The following is a 5,262-nucleotide window of genomic DNA, read 5'->3' on the forward strand; positions in this document are numbered from 1 at the left end:
AAGTAGAATGGTCATGACAAATATATTTATCATTGTCATTGCAATCATAGAAACATGCCATAAGCAATGAACTTTTAATATTGTAAATAATGATATTGATTGGTCTTATGAATTTGATAAAGTGTAGAAAAATAAGATCTTTTAGGTATAATTATATTGAAATGTAAAGAGAAGCTTTAAATATGCATACACTTATCAAATAAAGGTGTTTTATTTTAAAAGTCAAGGATGTTTATTTTGGTATAGGATGTTGGTGTGAAATCTAAAGTTCTCCAATCTAGAAGAGTTGAGAAGCCACCCATAAGGATCCTTATGATCTACAGTTGAATTTGTAAAAATAAAGTTATAATAATAATATTTTTTAACAAGATCTAAATTGATTTGAGGTGTGTTTTTAAAGTAATAAATAGAAGTATCAAGGATGTGATCCTCTTTCAAGGATGTGATCCTCTTGCACTTGCATTCCAACATTTAGGGTCAAATTGTAATGGCACACTCAAAATTTGACATTTTTTCGGTTTTGGACGTCATTAGTATTTGGACTGCGCCACTATATTTTTAAAGTCATAAATAGAAGTATCAAGGATGTGATCCTCTTGCACTTGCACTCTGACATTTGAGATCAAATTGCAATGGCACACTCAAAATTTGACATTTTTTCGGTTCTGGGCGTCATTAGTATTTGGACCGCGCCATCGGTATCTGGATGACAGCGAGAATATAACAAATAAAAAAAAAGGGGGAAAACAAGCTCATTTTAACATTAGCCCCAACTGGATGCCTTGAGTGAGCCGCCTTCAGAGCAACTGTAAGGCATGTAGTGAAGTTTCTTTAGCAATAATGAAGTCTAGCAATAATGAGGTCTATTATTGCAATTCTCCTAAGGATTTAAACTATACGATTGTGCCCTTCCTAAATCTATTTGTGGTATTGTTGTTTGCAGTTTTTTGAGACAAGATGATCCAGCTAGGGTTTACATTTCAGTGGAGACATTCTCATCAGGTATTGCCAAGTTTCCTTTATTTCTGCTGATAATAGTTAGATTCTATCTCTGAAATAATTCTTGAGTGCTGCTAGTACACCGGCTTCCACAATTGTAACATTCAATTGCTATTGGGTATCTTCGTAGTCGATCCAAGCCTGAAAATTTTGTCCGCTCTTGAGATTTAGTTGATGGAAATGGTCGCCAATCTAGCATCCTGTAGGATCAGGCTTTATAGACCTAATATCGTTCAGATCCACACCCACATGGTTGTTGTCTCTATCTTCGAACAACGGGCTTTTCGTGTATCAAACTCGATAGCAAACAGATGAATTTGACTGGTCCCCGGTGGTGGAGAGATTGAACAAACCGAATATTGAAGGTGGCGAAGCTTTCACCCATGTTTTTCTGGGCGTTATGATGGTCATGTCATGCCCGCTCCGTGATGGATCAGATGTATATGGAAGTATGTCGGATACGAAGGTTGTGTTGTATTGACGTATTGGTTTCAACCTTTCTTGATATTTGTATTGCTTCTCCCATTATTTGAGGTTCTAATGGGTTCACTCTATTCTTGAAGTCTTCAAGCCCTTCAACAAATAATGGTCTCGAATTATATTTTGTGTTAGTTGGCAGAATTGGAATGTAGAATAGGATTACCAATCCTCATAATAGTCTAAAATGAGCTTTTATCTAATCTCAAAAATATTTGTAATTGGAATGTCCCTTCCTACTCTCAATCTTACTTAAATCATATTTTACTTTGGTCAAGTCTGTGGTAGGTGTCGGTATTTTTTTTACTGCCTAAACTTTGTTAATCCACCTAATCTTCAGGGAAAATGAACAAATTTAGAGAGATGATTTTTTTTCGATTTAATCTTGCTGCTTAGAATTGTTAATAATCTGGACTGAACATGAATTGAATTTGGGGAAAATAGAAAATTCTTAATCCATACTGCTTAAACTTGTTCATCTGTTCTAGGTTTTTGACAAATTTACGGACAGCGAGCATGATAAATCTATGAATATCGCTTTCGAATGCAAATGAAAATCTATAGACATCTGATTTTTAGGTTTAATCATAAAGTATTTGATTTGATATAGGATTTGTTCAACATGTTTTTGTTTGTTCTTCAATCCAACTGACTGGGTCTCTTTTGAATTTTCCATCTGTCATGGATGTTGCTTGTTTTAAGGGTTTCAGTTGGCTTAGTCATGAAATGGTCTAATATCAGATTGAATCTTGATTAAATTTTAGTGAACCAAACACAATTGGGATTTCCATTTTCCATTTCCATTCCTATTCCTATTTTCTATTCTAATTTCCTATTCCTATGCTTGTCTTCTTCGGGATAGGTGGGGAATCATGACAGATTTTTTGTTAAATTCATCAACAAATTCCTTCATTGTCTATTGCTTATGTAGTTTAAGTTCCTTGAAGTAACATTTAGGATGTTATTGGTCAAATCTACTAATAAGCTTTTGAGAGAACTTTTCCTAGAAGGTTATAATTTGGTAGCCTAGGGAGGGGAGTTCATATTACAATAGTGCATGTGCTACATACCTTCTAAATGGAGGATATCGAACTGGAGAGCATTAACTTTGGTCATCGGGTTGAGGGAGAAATAAGTGTTCAACCTTAGTAGCCAAGCACAAACTGCAATATTTCCTAATCTGACAAAATTTGCAAGTGTCACTTTATTTACTTTATGTTTAAGGTCCTTATTTGGATGTCTCCTTGCTTTCTTAGGTGTCTTGTGTCATTAAGCTTCACAAAATTCATTAAATATTATGGGTTCTCTAATTTTTGGCTCAAGACTTGCATACGCTCTAGCATTGTCTATAGTTTTATTTATAGGCTAATTTATTCGTTCTTCCTTCCACAATATATCTTCTTTAGATAGGAAAGGTGGTTTGGGCACCCCAGATGTTGATAACCAATTATCATTCTTCAAGTGGTTGGAATTTATGTCCGTCCCATTTGAGGAATTATTATTGAGGTTATTGATTGAGTTCCCCATGTTTTGAAAAGCCTAAAGGAGTGCTTGGTTTGATTTTTCTAACCTTTCATTTTAGTTCATAATAGTTTTATTTGTTTGTTCCATAAAACTTCTTAATTCATTGGCTATTTCATTCATGGTGGTTATATTCTCTCTTCTTTGATTGATTTGCATTAGCTAATCTTCATAAGATGATACCAATATCATGTCCCCTAACAAATTATAGGATAATGTTGCTCAATGTAAACATAAATGATGTCCTATCATGTGGGAGCAATATTCATATCTACAATATATAATTGTTATGTGTTGATAAGTTCCATGCCGATGTGATATACCCTTAATTGTATTAAATTTTTAAATACTAATATGATGTATTACTTTCCTCCCAATAATAATAAAAGTTGTCTCTGATTTGCAATTATGTGCTTAAAGTTGAATTAGCAAAATAGTCAACTTAGGCCATCTTAGGTATGACATGCTCTAGGAGCTCCTAGAGTATGTCATAGCCAAGATGACCTAAATCATTGAGATTCACCTAAAGCGAGAGTTGTCGTTTCTAGATTTACCTTAGATAAGTATTATTTGTTATTTGATTAAAATAGAAGCTTTGAGTGTTGATGATAACAAATATAAATTCAACATTATTTTTGACATTGAATTTCATATTCTACATGTTTATATATCTATTTCTTCAAATATTACTTATTTGAAAGTGTATATCTAACCCTTAAAACAATTATATTGTCCTCTAGATATCAAAATTGGCAAGCTATATTGAACTTGACTAGGGTATTGAATACACATAAACTCTTATTAAGGCATTGTTGCAACTACTTGCTACCTTTGCCTTCCAAGAAGAGGTCTCCAAAACCATTTGGTTTAAAATTTTCTATTTGATCACACAAAGTACAATGAATATCCTTAAATCTATGAATAAAATCTCTGCAAATTAAATTTGTAAACTTCTAAAGCACGAGTATCATGCAGTACCTTTGCCAAAAAATATGAATTGAGACTATTTTTCCATTAAGCAATCAATGCATACAATACTTCAATTTAAGGGTCTCTTTCTTAGCCCTACACATATGCTTCATTTATCTTTGTTGGAAACATTTCGGCAGTGAAAATAAATTTCTTTGTAAAGACATCAATTGCTAGTTCCCATTTTAATCATCAATTTATTTTTAAAAAATGATTTTCCAATAACATAGTTTTCTTAATAGTGATTATTATCTACGTGTTTCTAGATTTGATCCAAGTGGATCTAGGAAAGTAAAAAAAATCACTCTCAAAATCTCTCAAATTCAGCATGAGTACAAAGAGCTCTAAAAATTGAACCTGATGCAACTTGAATGGGTAAAAAAGGAACTCGTCTGCAAAAGTTATGCTGGGTCAAAGCTTAGGTCAAACTGCAAACCAAGGGTTGACTTCATAAAAAGAGGTGAAATTGGAGCATTTCAAAAGTGGTCAACAATGGGTTTCAAATTAAAGAGCTTGTCAAGAGCTTTCCAACAATGTTTGTTTCATTGAAAAAAATATTGTATGTGGAAGTTAGGCTTGTTTGAATATAGAAGGAACATAAACATATCAATGAGCACGTCAGCATGCATCATCATCCCTGTCAACATGATGACGTGGCACCTTTGGAATCGGGTGGAAAAATATGTCTTGGTTGAGTTCAAAACACATACCTCCATCTTTTCATTCACCCCCTACACCATTGCACCATTCATGAATTTGTATATATATGAGGCGGCATTGTTCTTTTCAAACATGCATAGCGGACAAGACAAAGATTGGTTGGGTGTGGAGCCCAAGCCATCCCCACCATATATGGGGTAGTTAAAAAAGATATAATGTGCCGTAAACATAGCAAACTTTAAGAGGATCAACTTAAACCCTTATCAGTTTTATAAATCAACATATATTAAGGGGTTCTTATTTGTGAAAATAAGGGGTTGGTTTGTTTTGTTTAGATTTTATTATTTGAGGAGTGTTCTTGGTTTTATTTGAATGGATTGAAATTATAAAAGCTAAAATGAGTTAATAATTTGTTATTTGGTTATAAACTAAATAAAGAAATAAATTGGTATAAAAGGGGTTTTATTGTCCTTGGAAGGCAATTAGTCTTGGAGGAGAAATTATTGTGAGAAATTCTTGGAGAGAATTTTTTGTGAGAGAATTCGCAAGGCGTTATTTTACACCAACAATTGTAAAAGAAGAAAGAGATTGTGAAGGGTCAAAGCTTGGATTAGGTAAGAAAGTGTCTTTCTTGGC

The 5,262-nt window shown here is 33.4% G+C and overlaps 1 long non-coding RNA gene across 1 annotated transcript; it reads left to right on the plus strand.

Moving 5' to 3' along the window:
• The first annotated feature begins 494 nt into the window (after window positions 1-494).
• On the plus strand, window positions 495-1,753 carry LOC149573024 (uncharacterized). Its single transcript, XR_016359639.1, has 2 exons — window positions 495-813; window positions 944-1,753. It is a non-coding gene; the product is annotated as an uncharacterized LOC149573024 (long non-coding RNA).
• The last annotated feature ends 3,509 nt before the right edge of the window (window positions 1,754-5,262 follow it).

Source organism: Cupressus sempervirens, chromosome 2 (assembly GCF_028749045.1).
Source record: "Cupressus sempervirens isolate cs-2001-9-10 chromosome 2, ASM2874904v1, whole genome shotgun sequence".
Lineage (NCBI taxonomy): Eukaryota > Viridiplantae > Streptophyta > Pinopsida > Cupressales > Cupressaceae > Cupressus > Cupressus sempervirens.